General features: G+C 49.8%; 1 protein-coding gene across 5 annotated transcripts in view; it reads left to right on the top strand.

Annotated features, from left to right (window-relative positions):
* Nucleotides 1–4484: 4484 nt before the first annotated feature.
* Nucleotides 4485–21695, top strand: part of ADA2 (adenosine deaminase 2) — a 43614-nt gene continuing 26403 nt past the window's right edge. For 4 of the 5 annotated variants that reach the window (XM_073650402.1, XM_073650403.1, XM_073650405.1 and 1 more), the window contains exon 1: nucleotides 4485–4603. The gene's annotated coding sequence lies outside the window, so the exon portion shown is untranslated. The remainder of the gene's footprint in view (nucleotides 4604–21695) is intronic. The other variant, XM_073650409.1, reaches the window with a different exon arrangement.

Genomic DNA, 21695 nt, shown 5'->3' with positions numbered 1-21695 from the left:
TCGGCCTTGCGTCCAGGCCGGAGGCATCCTATTTGGGTCTAGGAATGGCACCTTTGGGGAAGAGGGTGCTGGCGGTGGCTGTGGCAGTGAAGCTCTCCTCTGCATCCGACATCCTCCTCCCCCCTAGTGGACCGTGGCCTACCTTGCGATGATCCTCTTCCGTAGGCCGCGGCTCCACAGTGGATCGTCAGGGTTGAGGACCTTCCGTCGCGCTCCTGTGACGTCGGCGTCTGCTGGGCTCCTTCCAGGACCTTACGCAACGTCCGGACGTGAGGCGGAGCTTCAGTTCTCGCGCGCTTTCGGAGTCCACGCCCCTCTTCTCCCCGCGCAGGTTCGAATCCTGCCGACTACGCCAAAGTTGACGCGCCCCCTGGGCCATGTTGTGCTGCGTTGCGCATGCGGGGGATACCCGGAGCCGGATCCGATGGGGGTAGTAGTCTTCTTGTGGCGGTGACCCGGTCCGTGCCCAGGGTGTCAAACTAAGTGGCGGTGCTTGGCATAAGATGTTGTTCTGTTCGACTACGCCACCCGTTGATTGCGGCTATGAAGCCGCCGCTGCAGGGCAGACCGCTGAGGCCGGTGGTACGGTGGTGCAGCGTGGATGGTATAACCCCCAACGGGAGGGGTATAGCCTCAGGGCAGCTGGTGAGGCAGGGAGGAATGATGGTGGTAGTGGTAGTGTGGCAAGGAATCACTGAGACGTGCGGTTGCAGTTTTCACAGCTTTACTCACAGTTCTTTATCAGGTCACTTGTGCACAGTAAGGACCACCCGAGCCGTGCTGCGCCCACCAGGTGAGGGACTCGGCTAACTCCCAGGCAATTCCGGAGCGTGGTCCAGGGCTCCCCTCTCTTCCTTTCTACTGGCCGTCCCCACCAGGGACCCACCTTTGTCCGGCTCCCTCAGGCCTTCTGGTGGCGAAACCTTTCCCGGCTCCCCTGACCCTATACGTGGTATGCCTTCCTGGTGGATATGGTGAGGGGTCGCGCCAAGGCTTGACCACGACCTCCGGTTCCTGGCTGAGGATAATTGGCCTCCACCAGTTTGGGATCCGGTACCCTGTTCTGCCAACCCTTCACCCGTTAACTCGTGGGATCTCAGGGTTCCCTCTCTTCTTGCGTCTCTGGGCCTTTCCTGGTGTTCCTGTTCCTCCTTCTTCTTCTTTCTCTCTCTCTGCCTCAGGCCTCTACTTCAGGCCTGGCTCTGGAGCTGGGCCCGGACTGAGCCACAGCTCCCTGTCAGCCCTCTCTGGCTGAGCTCCTCTCTGAACTGACCCGGACTGGACTGACTGACTTAAGATGGTGCCCACCTTTTATACTCCCTTCTGACACCCGAGCCCAGGTGACTAGCACCCAATGGGCTCCTACCTATGCCCAGAGTCCCTCCCCTCTCTGCTCCTACACCACTGGGATGTTCCTCCCCCCTCCCCACTCCAGCCAGGGACAGAAGCTGTCGTACCTGCACATCTATCTGGTGGGAGTACCGTTGGTCTGTCCCCCGGAAATGGGGTGAGTGTAGTGCATGCAGCTAACTGAGCTATGTTCCACACTCCATCCTTACCCGGGAGTGGAATACCGCACCTCTGGTTCGAGGTGCAATACCCCTGTAGCAGCCGAGCCCTCGGGGTGCTACACAAGCACCACACCTCAAATCAACTCCAGGCCTTATATCTGCTTAATTGAGAATGACATAACGAAGGGATTGCCCACACCTGTCCATGAAATAGCCTTGGAGTCAATTGTCCAATTACTTTTGGTCCCTTTAAAAACAGGGTGGCACATGTTAAGGAGCTGAAACTCCTAAACCCTTCATCCAATTTTAATGTGGAGACCCTCAAATGAAAGCGGAAAGTCTGAACTTCAACTGCATCTGAATTGTTTTGTTTAAAATTCATTGTGGTAATGTCTAGAACCAAAATTAGAAAAATGGTGTCTCTGTACAAATATATATGGACCTAACTGTATATACCTGGAAGCAGCCCAGGATGGGGGACATTAGTACAGGATGGGGGACATTACTTCATAATCGGGGAGGCAACATGTATGTCCGTATAAGATTTAGAACTCTACAAAGTGTTAGAAGGGCGGTTGCAGACAACTTTATTATAAGGTGGACTGCTGCCGAACACTTTCCGGGTGAAAAGGAAAGCAACCAACTTAAATGTTAAACCCTTCCGTGTTTCTGCACACTGGAAAGGGTATAGCAATATGCACTATCTCCATTAGCAGCACGAGAGATAGGCGGAGAAAAACTATCTGTAGTCCTGTTACAGCACAGGGACTACAACAGCGGCACTTGGATGCCTGTGTGACTACGCCGACGGGTACACGTGCCTCCAGCCGGCGTGCTACCAGACTGCAGAGTATTATTCCACGTGGCTGATAGGCGATAGCTGTGGACAGGGCATCTGCAGGCTGCTCGGGGTGTTAGGCGACCCCTATGGCAGAGCCAGACTGCAAGACGGAGCTACCTGCCTATTTCCACTACACCTGACTATGGAAGCTACGTGGAATACAGTCGTCCACACATCAGCATCACTGCTCAATGATCAGAGCGCGCCGCCATGTTTGTGGGCGGGTGTTTTAAAGACTAAGCCCTGCCCACCGACGCGCCATTGGTGACGCCACCAGTGGACCAATCAGGCGGTGCCAGGTCACCGGGTCAGGTGGGTGCCAAACCACCAATCACGATCCGCCAGGTCACGGGCATGCTCAGTGCGGCGAATCCTGGACTTAGACTCCAAAAGCCCTGTCTCCCTCCGCAACCTATGCTTAACATTGCTAGGCACAATTACACAGGAGACAATCTGTACATCTCGTGGACAAGCTAGGAGTTGGGGCTGACGACGATGCTGAGCAGCATCAGCCCTGGCTGGCCTGAAATGGGAAACCATAGAAGGCTCTGGACCCATTTCAAATCCAGCAACAGACCGACGCCTAACACAAGGGCCCATACATCTGACCAACATGTGGGACAGGTGAGGGGGGCCAGGTCCAAATTTTGCAGTGTGGTTCACTGGACATTACGCCACTGGTCAACAGAACAAGTATTAGGGTATGTGCGCACGATCAGTATTTTGTGCAGAAATTATTGCAGCATTTCTGCACAAAACGCAGGCAAAAACGCACAAAGAATTGACATGCTGCAGATTTAAACGCACATGAAATCCTGTCAGGAAAATTCCTGATCATGTGCACAGATCTTCAAAATTCTCATAACTAATCCTGGCATAAGGATTAACATGCGTTTTTGGGGCCAATAATGCACGCAAAAAAATGCATAAAAAAACGCACCGTGTGCACATAGCGTTACTCATGTACTTCCCAAATCTGGCCTTTATGGAAGTGTGGCAAGAAGGAAGCCATTTTTGAAAGCAAGTCATAAGTAGTCCAGTTTGCAAAAAGCCATATAGGGGACATAGTACGCATGTGGAAGAAGAAGCCCTGCTCAGATGAGACCAAAAGAGAACTTTTGGGGCTAAATGCAAAACGCTATGTGTGATCAAAAGCTAACACTGCACATCACCCTGAAAACACCATCCCCACCGTCACACATGGTGGTGGCAGCATGATACTGTGGGGAGGCTTTTTTCAGCAGGGGTAGGGAAGCTGGTCAGAGATGATGGGAATATGGATGTAGCTAAATACAGGACAATCCTGGAGGAAAACCTGTTAGAGGCTGCAGAAGACTTGAGAATGGCGTAGATTCACCTTCCAGCAGGACAACAACCCTGAACCTGCTGCCAGAGCTACAATGGATGGTTTAGATCAGAGCATATTCCTGTGTGTGAACGGTCCGGTCACAGCCCAGACTCAAATCCCAGAGAATCTGTGACAAGACGTGAAAATTGCTGATCACAGACGTCTCCATCCAATCACTGAGCGAGAGCGAGGGGGCAAAGAAGAAGGGGCAAAGTGTCACCTCTAGATGTGCAAAGCTGGAGAGACAGACCCCAAAAGACTGCAGCAATGACTGCAGCAAAAAGGAGGTCCTACAAAGTACTGACTCAGGGGGCTGAATACTAATGCACAGCACAATTATCAGGTTTGTATCTTTATAATAATTAGAAAACCTCGTATCATTTTCTTTACACGTGACAAACACTTGCTACTTTGTGTTCTATCACAGAAAATCCCAATAACATACATTTAAGTTTGTGGATGTAACGTGAAAAAATGTGGAAAAGGTCACGGGGTGTGAAGACTTATTTAAGGCTCTCTGTATAGCAAAAAGTATCCATGAAATGTCATGGTAACATTAGTTGGACTGACAGTTTTAGTGGATGGCGACACTGTCACCAGTGATGTGTCTGTACCCAGAATCCACAACCTGGAAACCAAATATGACACAAGTTCAGTTCCCAGAAAGTTACGGGGAATCTGCCACAGTCTCAGGTCCATGAATGCTGTAGGTCCCAGTGCTCCTGGCTCTGCACTGCCATTGGCCACATGCAGAGGGCCGCCCTAGTCACCGGCCACTGGGAATGATGTCAGGGCTGTGACGCTGCATGTGGGGGAGGGCGATGGATAGTTGTTGTGACTGAGCTCAGAGTCTGGGACTTTTCCATAAAGATCAGGAAGGATCAGACACCAAACATCACAAAGGTCTGTGACTACCTCCTGTATGCAGAACCCTAATATGTCCCCCCTCCAACAGTAATAACGGAACTATCACCCCCCTCATCCTGTGTCCTGGGTGTAACTCTCAGTATCCGTATATATACACTGCACAGTATCACTCCTGTCCTGTATATATACACTGCACAGTACCGCTCCTCCTGTCCTGTATGTATACACTGCACAGCACCACTCCTCCTGTCCTGTATATATACACTGCACAGTACCACTCCTCCTGTCCTGTATATATACACTGCACAGTACCACTCCTCCTGTCCTGTATATATACACTGCACAGCACCACTCCTCCTGTCCTGTATATATACACTGCACAGTACCACTCCTCCTGTATATATACACTGCACAGTACCACTCCTCCTGTCCTGTATATATACACTGCACAGTACCACTCCTCCTGTATATATACACTGCACAGTACCACTCCTCCTGTCCTGTATATATACACTGCACAGTACCACTCCTCCTGTCCTGTATATATACACTGCGCAGTACCACTCCTCCTGTCCTGTATATATACACTGCACAGTATCACTCCTGTCCTGTATATGTACACTGCACAGTATCACTCCTCCTGTCCTGTATATATACACTGCACAGCACCACTCCTCCTGTCCTGTATATATACACTGCACAGTATCACTCCTGTCCTGTATATATACACTGCACAGCACCACTCCTCCTGTCCTGTATATATACACTGCACAGTATCACTCCTCCTGTCCAGTATATATACACTGCACAGTACCACTCCTCCTGTCCTGTATATATACACTGCACAGCACCACTCCTCCTGTCCTGTATATATACACTGCACAGCACCACTCCTCCTGTCCTGTATATATACACTGCACAGTATCACTCCTGTCCTGTATATGTACACTGCACAGTATCACTCCTCCTGTCCTGTATATATACACTGCACAGTACCACTCCTCCTGTCCTGTATATATACACTGTACAGTACCACTCCTCCTGTCCTGTATATATACACTGCGCAGTACCACTCCTCCTGTCCTGTATATATACACTGCACAGTACCACTCCTCCTGTCCTGTATATATACACTGCACAGTACCACTTCTCCTGTCCTGTATATATACACTGCACAGTACCACTCCTCCTGTCCTGTATATATACACTGCACAGTACCACTCCTCCTGTCCTGTATATATACACTGCACAGTATCACTCCCCCTGTCCTGTATATATACACTGCACAGTACCACTCCTCCTGTCCTGTATATATACACTGCACAGTATCACTCCTCCTGTCCTGTATATATACACTGCACAGTACCACTCCTCCTGTCCTGTATATATACACTGCACAGTACCGCTCCTCCTGTCCTGTATATATACACTGCACAGTACCACTTCTCCTGTCCTGTATATATACACTGCACAGTACCGCTCCTCCTGTCCTGTATATATACACTGCACAGTACCGCTCCTCCTGTCCTGTATATATACACTGCACAGTACCACTCCTCCTGTCCTGTATATATACACTGCACAGTATCACTCCTGTCCTGTATATGTACACTGCACAGTACCACTCCTCCTGTCCTGTATATATACACTGCACAGTATCACTCCTCCTGTCCTGTATATATACACTGCACAGTACCACTCCTCCTGTCCTGTATATATACACTGCACAGTACCGCTCCTCCTGTCCTGTATATATACACTGCACAGTACCACTTCTCCTGTCCTGTATATATACACTGCACAGTACCGCTCCTCCTGTCCTGTATATATACACTGCACAGTACCGCTCCTCCTGTCCTGTATATATACACTGCACAGTACCACTCCTCCTGTCCTGTATATATACACTGCACAGTATCACTCCTGTCCTGTATATGTACACTGCACAGTATCACTCCTCCTGTCCTGTATATATACACTGCACAGTACCACTCCTCCTGTCCTGTATATATACACTGCACAGTACCGCTCCTCCTGTCCTGTATATATACACTGCACAGTACCACTCCTCCTGTATATATACACTGCACAGTACCACTCCTCCTGTCCTGTATATATACACTGCACAGTACCACTCCTCCTGTCCTGTATATATACACTGCGCAGTACCACTCCTCCTGTCCTGTATATATACACTGCACAGTACCACTCCTCCTGTCCTGTATATATACACTGCACAGTATCACTCCTCCTGTCCTGTATATATACACTGCACAGTATCACTCCTCCTGTCCTGTATATATACACTGCACAGTACCACTCCTCCTGTCCTGTATATGTACACTGAACAGTACCACTCCTCCTGTCCTGTATATATACACTGCACAGTACCACTCCTCCTGTCCTGTATATATACACTGCACAGTACCGCTCCTCCTGTCCTGTATATATACACTGCACAGTACCACTCCTCCTGTATATATACACTGCACAGTACCACTCCTCCTGTCCTGTATATATACACTGCACAGTATCACTCCTCCTGTCCTGTATATATACACTGCACAGTATCACTCCTCCTGTCCTGTATATATACACTGCACAGTACCACTCCTCCTGTCCTGTATATATACACTGCACAGTACCACTCCTCCTGTCCTGTATATATACACTGCGCAGTACCACTCCTCCTGTCCTGTATATATACACTGCACAGTACCACTCCTCCTGTCCTGTATATATACACTGCACAGTACCACTCCTCCTGTCCTGTATATATACACTGCACAGTACCACTTCTCCTGTCCTGTATATATACACTGCACAGTACCACTCCTCCTGTCCTGTATATATACACTGCACAGTACCACTCCTCCTGTCCTGTATATATACACTGCACAGTATCACTCCTGTCCTGTATATGTACACTGCACAGTATCACTCCTCCTGTCCTGTATATATACACTGCACAGTACCACTCCTCCTGTCCTGTATATATACACTGCACAGTACCACTCCTCCTGTCCTGTATATATACACTGCACAGTATCACTCCTGTCCTGTATATGTACACTGCACAGTATCACTCCTCCTGTCCTGTATATATACACTGCACAGCACCACTCCTCCTGTCCTGTATATATACACTGCACAGTATCACTCCTGTCCTGTATATATACACTGCACAGCACCACTCCTCCTGTCCTGTATATATACACTGCACAGTATCACTCCTCCTGTCCAGTATATATACACTGCACAGTACCACTCCTCCTGTCCTGTATATATACACTGCACAGCACCACTCCTCCTGTCCTGTATATATACACTGCACAGTATCACTCCTGTCCTGTATATGTACACTGCACAGTACCGCTCCTCCTGTCCTGTATATATACACTGCACAGTACCACTCCTCCTGTATATATACACTGCACAGTATCACTCCTGTCCTGTATATGTACACTGCACAGTACCACTCCTCCTGTATATGTACACTGCACAGTATCACTCCTCCTGTCCTGTATATATACACTGCACAGTACCACTCCTCCTGTCCTGTATATATACACTGCACAGTACCACTCCTCCTGTCCTGTATATATACACTGCACAGTACCACTCCTCCTGTCCTGTATATATACACTGCACAGTATCACTCCTGTCCTGTATATGTACACTGCACAGTATCACTCCTCCTGTCCTGTATATATACACTGCACAGTACCACTCCTCCTGTCCTGTATATATACACTGCACAGTACCACTCCTCCTGTCCTGTATATATACACTGCACAGTATCACTCCTGTCCTGTATATGTACACTGCACAGTATCACTCCTCCTGTCCTGTATATATACACTGCACAGTACCACTCCTCCTGTCCTGTATATATACACTGCACAGTACCGCTCCTCCTGTCCTGTATATATACACTGCACAGTACCACTCCTCCTGTATATATACACTGCACAGTACCACTCCTCCTGTCCTGTATATATACACTGCACAGTACCACTCCTCCTGTCCTGTATATATACACTGCGCAGTACCACTCCTCCTGTCCTGTATATATACACTGCACAGTACCACTCCTCCTGTCCTGTATATATACACTGCACAGTACCACTTCTCCTGTCCTGTATATATACACTGCACAGTACCACTCCTCCTGTCCTGTATATATACACTGCACAGTACCACTCCTCCTGTCCTGTATATATACACTGCACAGTATCACTCCTGTCCTGTATATGTACACTGCACAGTATCACTCCTCCTGTCCTGTATATATACACTGCACAGTACCACTCCTCCTGTCCTGTATATATACACTGCACAGTACCACTCCTCCTGTCCTGTATATATACACTGCACAGTATCACTCCTGTCCTGTATATGTACACTGCACAGTATCACTCCTCCTGTCCTGTATATATACACTGCACAGTACCACTCCTCCTGTCCTGTATATATACACTGCACAGTACCACTCCTCCTGTCCTGTATATATACACTGCACAGTATCACTCCTGTCCTGTATATGTACACTGCACAGTATCACTCCTCCTGTCCTGTATATATACACTGCACAGTACCACTCCTCCTGTCCTGTATATATACACTGCACAGTACCACTCCTCCTGTCCTGTATATATACACTGCGCAGTACCACTCCTCCTGTCCTGTATATATACACTGCACAGTACCACTCCTCCTGTCCTGTATATATACACTGCACAGTACCACTTCTCCTGTCCTGTATATATACACTGCACAGTACCACTCCTCCTGTCCTGTATATATACACTGCACAGTACCACTCCTCCTGTCCTGTATATATACACTGCACAGTATCACTCCCCCTGTCCTGTATATATACACTGCACAGTACCACTCCTCCTGTCCTGTATATATACACTGCACAGTATCACTCCTCCTGTCCTGTATATATACACTGCACAGTACCACTCCTCCTGTCCTGTATATATACACTGCACAGTACCGCTCCTCCTGTCCTGTATATATACACTGCACAGTACCACTTCTCCTGTCCTGTATATATACACTGCACAGTACCGCTCCTCCTGTCCTGTATATATACACTGCACAGTACCGCTCCTCCTGTCCTGTATATATACACTGCACAGTACCACTCCTCCTGTCCTGTATATATACACTGCACAGTATCACTCCTGTCCTGTATATGTGCACTGCACAGTATCACTCCTCCTGTCCTGTATATATACACTGCACAGTACCACTCCTCCTGTCCTGTATATATACACTGCACAGTACCGCTCCTCCTGTCCTGTATATATACACTGCACAGTACCACTCCTCCTGTATATATACACTGCACAGTACCACTCCTCCTGTCCTGTATATATACACTGCACAGTACCACTCCTCCTGTCCTGTATATATACACTGCGCAGTACCACTCCTCCTGTCCTGTATATATACACTGCACAGTACCACTCCTCCTGTCCTGTATATATACACTGCACAGTATCACTCCTCCTGTCCTGTATATATACACTGCACAGTATCACTCCTCCTGTCCTGTATATATACACTGCACAGTACCACTCCTCCTGTCCTGTATATATACACTGCACAGTACCGCTCCTCCTGTCCTGTATATATACACTGCACAGTACCACTTCTCCTGTCCTGTATATATACACTGCACAGTACCACTCCTCCTGTCCTGTATATATACACTGCACAGTACCACTCCTCCTGTATATATACACTGCACAGTACCACTCCTCCAGTCCTGTATATATACACTGCACAGTATCACTCCTCCTGTCCTGTATATATACACTGCACAGTACCACTCCTCCTGTCCTGTATATATACACTGCACAGTACCGCTCCTCCTGTCCAGTATATATACACTGCACGGTACCACTCCTCCTGTCCTGTATATATACACTGCACAGTACCACTTCTCCTGTCCAGTATATATACACTGCACGGTACCACTCCTCCTGTCCTGTATATATACACTGCACAGTACCGCTCCTCCTGTCCTGTATATATACACTGCACAGTACCACTCCTCCTGTCCTGTATATATACACTGCACAGTATCACTCCTGTCCTGTATATGTACACTGCACAGTATCACTCCTGTCCTGTATATATACACTGCACAGTACCACTCCTCCTGTATATATATGCTGCACGGTACCACTCCTCCTGTATATATACACTGCACAGTACCACTCCTCCTGTCCTGTATATGTACACTGCACAGTACCACTCCTCCTGTCCTGTATATATACACTGCACAGTACCACTCCTCCTGTCCTGTATATGTACACTGCACAGTACCACTCCTCCTGTCCTGTATATATACACTGCACAGTACCACTCCTCCTGTCCTGTATATATACACTGCACAGTACCACTCCTCCTGTCCTGTATATATACACTGCACAGTACCACTCCTCCTGTCCTGTATATATACACTGCACAGTACCACTCCTCCTGTATATATACACTGCACAGTACCACTCCTCCTGTCCTGTATATGTACACTGCACAGTACCACTCCTCCTGTCCTGTATATATACACTGCACAGTACCACTCCTCCTGTCCTGTATATATACACTGCACAGTACCACTCCTCCTGTCCTGTATATATACACTGCACAGTACCACTCCTCCTGTCCTGTATATATACACTGCACAGTACCACTCCTCCTGTCCTGTATATATACACTGCACAGTACCACTCCTCCTGTATATATACACTGCACAGTACCACTCCTCCTGTCCTGTATATATACACTGCACGGTACCACTCCTCCTGTCCTGTATATATACACTGCACAGTACCGCTCCTCCTGTCCTGTATATATACACTGCAGGTCTTTTTTTTATTGATAGAATAAGTACAGTACATGACAGAACAATAATACATTACAGGACACCGAACATAAGAACAAAACAAGACGACAAATCACAGAAAATAGAAACAAAATAAATCCCCCCAGGAATATATATATATATACAGGAAATAAATATTATAAAACCTATAAAACCCCCGGCCCAGCTTCATTCATACTACTATATACAATCCCACACAACGCTCACACCGTCCTATATACACATAAAACACCGTCCTATATACAAGATTATATACAATAAAACACTAAACCTAATATAACGTATATACAACCGGGAACTAACACTAACCTACTGGTCCCACTGCCTGACCTTAGTCACCCCCTTACCGCACCTCATTCACACCACAGAAAAACAAAAATAACAATATATACAATAGTGACATGAACAATTTTTTTTTTTTTTTTATATTTTATATTTTTTTTGTAATTTTTAATATATATACATAAAACACAGACCTACACTAACTATCCCGCCACCCCTGATCTAGCTCTGGCCACAAAGTTCAGGATTACTCCGAGCTAGGATCAGGCCCCAAAGTTTTTCCCCAGGCGGGGCCTGGACCAGGCCAGATCAGTCCTCTTATCACCGCCGATGAAAACCCCCCCAAATCCCCCACCCAACCTAACTAAAACCCCCTATTATACATTATATACAATATATACAGAACACAACCTACACACTCACCATCCAAGGCTCAAGTTCGATGCCGGCAAACCTTCTATCCAGGAGACAGAAATACAAAACAAAAATCTAGGGTGGAAAGACATCAGCCCACCACCAGGATATAGGAGTACTACCGGACTAAGGCACCCTGAAGGAAAAGCCCCTCCAGAGACGGGCCGCCCTCCGGGCACCCAGTCTTTCATACTCCAGAGAACGTACCTTCACCAGGTCACCTAGGATGTTCCTACAGACTTCATCTACATGGAGGATTTTACTCTGCGTCGAGACTAAAACTCGTGCGTTCCACGTGAAATACCTCACCACTGCGCTGACTATGAATAAAGTGTCTCGGTCCCTTCTCCCAAGGTCTCCGAACGCTCCATAGGCCCACCCGGCGTAGGACAGAGTAGCCAGCCGCGGCCAACCAATGGAAGCCCCCACCCTGTTGTACACCTCTGTATTAAAGGGACAATGAAGCAGGAAGTGCTCCATGCTTTCCAGCACGTTAGCACAAGCCTCACGGGGGCAATTCCTGTCCTCGGAGCTCCTGTACTTCAAATTGTCCCTCACATACAGCTTACCATGGAAGCAGCGCCAAGTCAAGTCCCAGTACTTCTCGGGGATCCTGGTAGAATTTAACAAACTCAACCCAACCTCCAGATCCCGACTTGGGCAGTCTTTGAGGGCCAATGGACTCTGAAAATGAGAAAGCAAGACCCTCATATCGAGGAGTTTCCTCGGGAGGGACCTCACCTCCCACATTCCCAGACCCCACCGGCGGATCATTTTCAGAACCGGGGTAACATAAGCCGGGAGATGCCCGTGTGGTGTGCGAAGATCCTTCAATCTTCCCCCTGTCTCCCATTCCTGGAAGAAAGGCTGAAACCATCCCTTGCAGGAGAATACCCACGGAGGAGCCCTCTCTTTCCAGAGGTTTGCCACGTTCACCTTCATGAAAGTGTTCACTAGGAACACCACGGGGTTCACCATATTCAAACCCCCTAGTCTCCTCGTGCGGTAAGTGACCTCCCGCTTGACTAGGTTCAGTCTGTTCCCCCATAACATCTGGAAGAACAGACTGTAGACCCGTGTCCAGAGAGGCTCTGGCAAGACACAGACGCTGCCCAGGTAGATTAGCAAGGGGAGCAGGAAAGCTTTGCACAGGCCAACCCTTTCCCTCAGGGTCAAAGACCAACCCCTCCATTGGTCCACTCTTTGGGCGACACCTTTGATTCTGCCTTCCCAGTTTTTCGTGGGGTAATCACCCTGGCCGAATTCGATGCCCAGGACTTTGGCATGTTCTTGGGGTTCGGGGAGGGTGTCCGGAAGATCAAACCCGGGATCTCCGCCTCCCAGCCAGAGACTCTCACACTTATCCTGGCTGACCTTGGACCCGGATGCCTCCGAGTAGCGCTCCACTTCTGACATCACCGCTGCTGCCTCCTCTTGCGAAGAAACAAAGACGGTGACATCGTCCGCGTAGGCCACCACCCTCAGGATAGTCTCCGGCGCCGCCCCGCCCATCCGCACCCCCGCCAACGGTCTACAATCGATCCTTCTGAGGAAGGGATCGATCGCAAACGCGTAAAGCAAAGGGCTAAGAGGACAGCCCTGACGGACACCGGATCCTACCCCAAAAGGTCGTCCAATCCACCCATTCACCAGAGGGAAAGTCTCAGCCCCTGCATACAAGGTCTTAAGCCAGTCCACAAACCCTCCAGGCAGACCATACCTCAAAAGAGTGGACCAGAGGTACTCGTGGTTAACCCGATCAAAGGCTTTTGCCTGATCCAGGGTCAGCAAGAACCCCTTCCAGAGGCCCGCCCTGCCTTGCTCCACGGCCTCTCGGACACCTAGAACAGCACTAAAAGTGCTACGGCCAGGAACGCAACAGTGCTGAACCTCCGAAAGGAGCCGGGGTGCAAACTTCACCAGCCTGTTGAAAAGTATCTTAGCCAAAATCTTCCTGTCCACATTGAGAAGTGCTATGGGACGCCAGTTCTCAATGCGTGACGGATCCTTACCCTTTGACAAAATGATCAAAGCTGACCTCCTTAATGATCTCGGCAGAGTGCCCGAGGAGAGACACTCGTTAAACACCTGAGTCAAGAGGGGGACCAAAGAGTCCCTAAAGGTCCTAAAGAACTCGGATGTTAAGCCATCCGGACCTGGCGACTTTTTGGGCCTAAGCCCATCGATCGCCAGTCTCACTTCCTCTTCTTTGATCGCTTCTGCCAAATCGCCCAGCGAGAGGTCAGCCCCTGGCTCAGGAACAGATTCAGCCAGGAAAGCCGACATCCCGTCACGATCAAGCTCCCTCCTTCCCAAGAGGTGCAAGTAGTAGGAACTGACAACCTCCAAGATCCCTGATCTGGACCTTCTCAGGGACCCCGTACTGTCCACCAGCCCCGTCACTATCTTACTATTCACTGACATCTTACAGTTTCTGTAAGGGTCGGGCGAGCAGTACTTCCCGTAGTCCCTCTCGAAAACCAAAGATGCGTGCCTATCGTACTGACACCTCTTCAGCAAGGACTTCACTCTGGAGATCTCCTCGCGGCTACCTCCAGTCGAGACAAGATGCTCGAGTTTCCTCCTCAGGCTCTGATACAGGCGATCCCTGTTCAGGCTTCTGAGGTTCGAGAGCTGCCGGAAGAATCTCGCCACCCGATGTTTGAACATCTCCCACCACTCCGACTTAGTGTTACTTAGGCCCAGCAATGGTACCTGGCTCTGAAAGAATTCCTCAAAAGACCGTCTTACAGCTTCTTCCTCAAGGAGTGATGAATTCAGCTTCCAATAGCCTCTTCCCATCCGAGGAGTCTCTGTAACGTTGAGAGAAAACATAATCAAACAGTGATCGGAGAACTCCACCTCCACAACCGACAACGGCGAAGAGACGGCCTCCTCCTTCAAATAAAACCTATCTAGCCTAGACCTGCACTGACTACCTCTAAAAAAGGTGAATCCCGTGTCGCCCGGGTTGTGCCGGATGTGTACATCCACCAGGCGAGCCTCACTCACTATCCTGTTTAACGCGACGCAGTCATAAGCCAGCCGGTCTCCGGAACCTCCTCTATCACAGGATCTCGTGACATTGTTGAAATCCCCTCCGAAGACCACCTGCCGACTCGAAAATAAAAAAGGTTTGATCTTCAGGAAGAGACATTTGCGGTCCCACTTGGACTGGGAACCATAGATGTTAATGAGCCGAAGCTCTTGTCCCCCCATGGAGACATCTAGGATCAAGCATCTCCCCATTTCTAATTCGATCACTCGTCTGCATTCAACCGCTGCGGTCTTAAAAAGGAACGCCACCCCGCTATACGGCTCGGCCGCAAGAGACCAGTAGGAGGGCCCATGCCTCCACTCCCGCCTTGCTTTATGCAAGGTTGATATATCGGTCAACCTGGTCTCCTGCAAAAACAAAATGTCGGCGTCAAGTTGGCCGAGAAAATGAAAGGCCGTGTACCTTGCCGCATCTGACTTTATGCTGCAAACATTAATAGTTGCCAGCGTCAACGGGGTGGGTGCCGCCATCATGATTGATTGAATTAGATAGCCTTTTTCTTCCCACCACTGACAGTCCCAACCTCTTCCTCCGATAATGACGGGTTTTTAGTGCGCTTAAGACAAACAGACTCGTCCATTCTCTCCTTACATACATTCTTGCCCTCGTCTGGTGGTCCTGGGTTAGTCGTCCCCCCAGAGGGCTTTGTATTTGCCCCCCGAGAGGAAGACCCAGCCATCTCCTGAGCCCCAACCACCTTGTCCGCAACCTCCGGCCCCGGGTCCCCACTTCCCCCCTCCAGAGGGAGGTCCTGGAAAGCCCCGAACCGGTTGGAGAGATCCACCAGAGGGGGGGCGGCTGAACCCTCCAATGGCGCTTGGATCACGGCCAGAGAGTCAGAGGGGTCGCACTCCAAAGAGGCAGCTCGAGACCTGGTCCCCCTCCTACCTCTGGCCTTTTTTCTGTTACCCTTTTTCTTTTTCTGTGACCACTCCCCCTCTCCCTCATCTAGACTGTCACCAGAAGAGGGTTCCTGGGAAGACGTGGCGTCCTCTCGCTCTTCCCTTTCAAGTCTCTTGACTTCCTCGCTCAATTCACTGTCTTTAGGATCCTCAGCTGCAAGTGAAGTACCTGGGTCAGAGTTTAGGGACATTACTCCCTGCCCCCTGTCCCCACGGCGCTGCTCCTGCCGCCTGAAGTTAGATGGCAGAAACTTGCTCCTCACCGGATCCCTGCCTCCCCTGCCTCTGCTGGTCCCTTCACCGGCAAGATTAGTCCCGGCTTTCGCCTGTCCCGCACTCGCCGCTTTCAGGACCGCATTGGCGAAGGAACGCGGACAGCGACTGAACGGGTGACCGAGGTCACCACACAAGTTACACCTAATCCTGCGACAGGCAGCAGCAAGATGACCAAGGTCCCCACACAGTGCGCATTTCTGGGTGGTACACTGCGCACTGAAGTGTGTGGGGCTACCGCACCTGTGACAGACCTTAGGCTGCCCCCGGTAGAAAATCAAGATTCTATCCCTCCCCAAAAAGGTTGAGGAGGGGATATGGGTAACAGTGTTTCCCGAAACCTTCAATCTCACCATGAAGGTCCAGGCCCTTGACCAGATACCATGGTCATCCAGATTCTTTTCGGGAATATTGGTGACCTCTCCGTATCGACTCACCCAGGTGGTAATGTCCATACAGGAAAGCGACTCGTTACTAGTCAAAACGGTCACTTTCCTGACTGAATCTTGGCGGGTTATTGCCAGGGGAAAGAGACCATGCCATTCGGGGCGACTCCGAGCCAGCTCATGGCGAGACCAGAAAAGCTCAAGGCCCTCCGGTCTCACGAAGCTGACATCGAAGTAGGAGGTCCCGTAGGGATGGATCAAGGCAAAGATGTTATATGCCGCAAAGCCCATCCCCAGCAGGAGCTCAACCACCTTCGACCTATCAGGACAGGCATCCTTGCTTACCCACTGGAGACGGACCACTTTCCTACGGTTACTCCTCTGCCCCGTTGTCGGCAGAGACCAGACAGTCTCTGCCCCTCTATCTCGGAAGGCTGAAAGACCATGTCTCTCTATCCAGAAAGACAGATCAACCTCCCTCCCCTCTACAGTGATGGAGCTCTCCCCTCTCCTCAGGGCGTCCAGGAGCTGCTGTTGCAAGTCACCATCCCCAGGGCCACCAGACGAGGGCGCACTACTACCCCCAGCACTGACAGCTCCTGAATAGCTTTGGGCTGAAGCCCCCGCCAATGCTGGGGGGGCAGCGGGACCAGCGCCTACTTCCCCCCCACCAACACCAGTGCTGCTCCCACCATTCACTCCAGTACTATTCACACCATTCGCAGGACCATTACTCCCACCATTCATTACACCACTACCCCCAACATTTGCTACACCACAACTCCCACCATTCCCACAACTCCCAGCATTCATTCCACCATTACCCCCACCATTTGCTGCATCATCATTCACTGCACCACTACCCCCACCATTTGCTGCATCATCATTCACTGTACCACTACTTCCACCATTCCTACTACTCTCATCATCTGCTCCACCATTACTCTCACCATCTGCTCCACCATTACTCCCATCATTCACTGCACCACTATTTCCATTCCCTTTACTTGTCACCCCATTACCTCAGCTGTTCTCTGCACCTTCCACAGTCACCTCCATTCCTTCCTCCCTTGTGTCTGGTGTCTCTGCACTCACACCTGCTGGGCCGGGGGAGGGGAGCACTCCCAGAGACTCCTTTCCCTGCAGCACCACACCCGTTTCCCTTTGGTTGCTGCTGGCTTTCTGCAGGTCGTCTGCTGGAGCGCCCCGCCCCCCTACTGCAGCAATTTGGTCCTTGTTCTGGCCAGACTGTTTTCTCGGCACCTCTGCCCACCCTGCACCCACAGACTTTGGGGTCTTAGTGTCCTTTTTGGGCGCTGGGGCACACTGCCCCCCTGGCGCAGCAGTGTGCCCAGTGTTCCTCACAGGTGTTTTTTTCACATCCTTCCCTGCCCCCCAGCCCTGGTGATAACCGGCTTAGCCGCAGAGGGCAGGGTGGGAAACTCCACAGAACTTCCTATGTCTGGCGCTGTGAGTACCTCCACAGCCTCGCCCCCTGCACTGTTCCCCGCACAGATGGCAGCATCGCCGGACGTCCTTCTCCTCTCCCCACCTTGCCTCTGCCTCGAGCCCACTGCAGAGCCCGTGCCTTTAGGTTTGGTGGGGTTTAAACAGAAGGTGGCAGGCGCAACATCAGACATTGGTACATACTTATAACTCACCACCTCCTGTGCAGCTCCTCCGGTCTTCCTCTTCCTCCTCTGCCCTGCAGGGAGACCACTTGAGCTCCGGCTCTGCCCCTCACTGGCTCCAGCAACTGAGACTTCAGTCACCTCTTCATCCTCCTCCTCCTCTTCACTAAGGACGCCGGCTGGCGGTTCTCCTGAGGTGTTTAACCCCTTCATTTCTGAGAACCGCCGCTGGTTCTTAAACCTCTCCAGGAAGGGACCTGCGCTTTTCTCAATCCCTTCCCGGAGGAGCACTAACCTGACCACCTCGTCTCTGAGGGCTTTAAACCTCTGGGAGGTCGCGGGTCTTTCCTTGTTGGACGCCCGGGTGTTCAGGACCCGGGCCTCCCTCAGCTCCTCTTTCAGCTGGGTTAGTGCTTTGCCGGCGTCCTCGTACTCTCGCAACGTGGCGACCACTCGGGAGGAGAAGGAACTTGTGGACTCGCTGGAGCTCATCTCCCCCCAGGATCTTGCTAGACATAGACCGGGGGATAGGAGGCTGGGAAGCCATGCCAGCCTCCCAGTAGGCCTGCCTATCCCTGGGGAGAAGAGAGGCTGACGACGACCCTCCTCCTGGAAGTGCTTGAGCTCAGGAGGCAGGTGCTACTCTCAGCACGACTCCTCCTGTCCTGTGTATATACACTGCACGGTACCACTCCTCCCGTCCTGTATATATACACTGCTCAGTACCACTACTCCTGTCCTGTATATATACACTGCACAGTACCACTTCTCCTGTATATATACACTGCACAGTACCACTCCTCCTGTCCTGTATATATACACTGCACAGTACCACTCCTCCTGTCCTGTATATATACACTGCACAGTACCACCTGTATATACAGTGGGGAAAAAAGTATTTAGTCAGCCACCAATTGTGCAAGTTCTCCCACTTATCAAGATGAGAGAGGCTTGTAATTGACTTCATAGGTCGACCTCAACTATGAGAGACAAAATGGGAAAACAAATCCTGAAAATCACATTGTCTGATTTGGAAAGAAATTTTTTTTCAAATTTTGGTGGAAAATAATTATTTGGTCAATTAGAAAAGTTCATCTGAATACTTTGTTATATATCCTTTGTTGGCAATGACAGAGGTGAAACGTTTTCTGTAAGTCTTCACAAGGTGGGCACACACTGTTGCTGGTATGTTGGCCCATTCCTCCATGCAGATCTCCTCTAGAGCAGTGATGTTTTGGGGCTGTCTCTGGGCAACACAGACTTTCAACTCCCTCCAAAGGTTTTCTATGGGGTTTAGATCTGGAGACTGGCTAGGCCACTCCAGGACCTTGAAATGCTTCTTACGAAGCCACTCCTTCATTGCCCTGGCGGTGTGCTTGGGATCATTGTCATGCTGAAAGACCCAGCCACGTTTCATCTTCAATGCCTTTGCTGATGGAAGGAGGTTTGCACTTAAATCTCACAATACATGGCCCCATTCATTCCTTCATGTACACGGATCGGTCGTCCTGGTCCATTGGCAGAGAAACAGCCCAAAGCATGATATTGCCACCCCCATGCTTCACAGTAGGTATGGTGTTCCTTGGATGCAACTCAGCATTCTTTCTCCTCCAAATACGACGAGTTGTGTTTTTACCAAACAGTTCTACTTTGGTTTCATCTGACCATATGACATTCTCCCAATACTCTTCTGGATCATCCAAATGCTCTCTTGCAAACTTCAGACGGGCCCAGACATGTAATGGCTTAAGCAGGGGGACACGTTTGGCACTGCAGGATCTGAGTCCCTGGCGGCGTAGTGTGTTACTGATGGTAGCCTGTGTAACGTTGGTCCCAGCTCTCTGCAGGTAATTCACTAGGTCCCCCCGTGTGGTTCTGGGATTTTTGCTCACCGTTCTTGAGATCATTTTGACCCCACAGGGTGAGATCTTGTGTGGAGCGCCAGATTGAGGGAGATTATCAGTGGTCTTGTATGTCTTCCATTTTCTAATTATTGCTCACACAGTTGATTTCTTCACACCAAGCTGCTTGCCTATTGCAGAATCAGTCTTCCCAGCCTGGTGCAGGGCTACAATTTTGTGTATGGTGTCCTTCGACAGCTCTTTGGTCTTCACCATAGTGGAGTTTGGAGTGTGACTGAGGTTGCAGACAGGTGTCTTTTATACTGATAACAAGTTCGAACAGGTGCCAGCGCTACAGGTAATGAGCGGAGGACAGAGGAGCCAGCGCTACAGGTAATGAGCGGAGGACAGAGGAGCCAGCGCTACAGGTAATGAGTGGAGGACAGAGGAGCCAGTACTACAGGTAATGAGTGGAGGACAGAGGAGCCTCGTAAAGAAGAAGTTACAGGTATGTGAGAGCCAGAAATCTTGCTTGTTTGTAATTTACCAAATACTTATTTTCCACCAAAATTAAAAAAAAAATTCTTTCCAAATCAGACAATGTGATTTTTAGGATTTGTTTTCTTATTTTGTCTCTCATAGTTGAGGTCGACCTATGATGTCAATTACAGGCCTCTCTCATCTTTTTAAGTGGGAGAACTTGCACAATTTGTGGCTGACTAAACACTTTTTTCCCCACTGTACACTACACAGGAGGACCTGGTCAATGACCTGTAAAAGAACTGGGACCACAGCTTCAAACATTACCGTTAGTAACACACTGCACCGTCAAGGATTAAAATCCTGCAGGGCACGCAAGGTCCCCTTGCTCACGCCAGCACATGTCCAGGCCCGTTTGAAGTTCACCCATGACCATCTGGATGATCCAGAGGAGGCATGGAAGAAGGTCATATGGTCAGAGGAGACCAAAACAGAACTTTTGGTATCAACTCCACTCGCCGTGTTTGGAGGAAGAAGAAGGAGGAGTACAACCCCAAGAACACCATCCCAACCGTGAAGCATGGTGGGGGAAACATCATACTTTGTAGGTGATTTTCTGCCGAGGGGACTGGAAGACTGAACCGTATTGAACGGAGGATGGATGGGGTCATGTATAGCAAGATTATTGCCAACAACCTCCTTCCCTCAGTAAGAGCATTGAAGATGGGTCGTGACTGGTTCTTCCAGCATGACAATGACCCGAAACAAACAGCCAGGGCAAATAAGGAGTGGCTCCGTAATAAGCATTTCAAGGTCCTGGAGTAGCCTAGCCAGTCTCCAGACCTGAACCCAATAGAAAATCTTTGGAGGGAGCTGAAACTCAATGTTGTTCGACGACAGCCCCGAAACCTGAAAGATCTGGAGAAGATCTGTATGGAGGAGGGGGCCAAAATCCCT

This window comes from Phyllobates terribilis, unplaced genomic scaffold, assembly GCF_046119375.1.
Source record: "Phyllobates terribilis strain yellow unplaced genomic scaffold, ASM4611937v1 Scaffold_10__3_contigs__length_209671492, whole genome shotgun sequence".
Classification (NCBI taxonomy): Eukaryota; Metazoa; Chordata; class Amphibia; order Anura; family Dendrobatidae; genus Phyllobates; species Phyllobates terribilis.
Note: the sequence above shows the minus strand (reverse complement) of the source record. Positions and strands in the feature narration are given on the sequence as shown.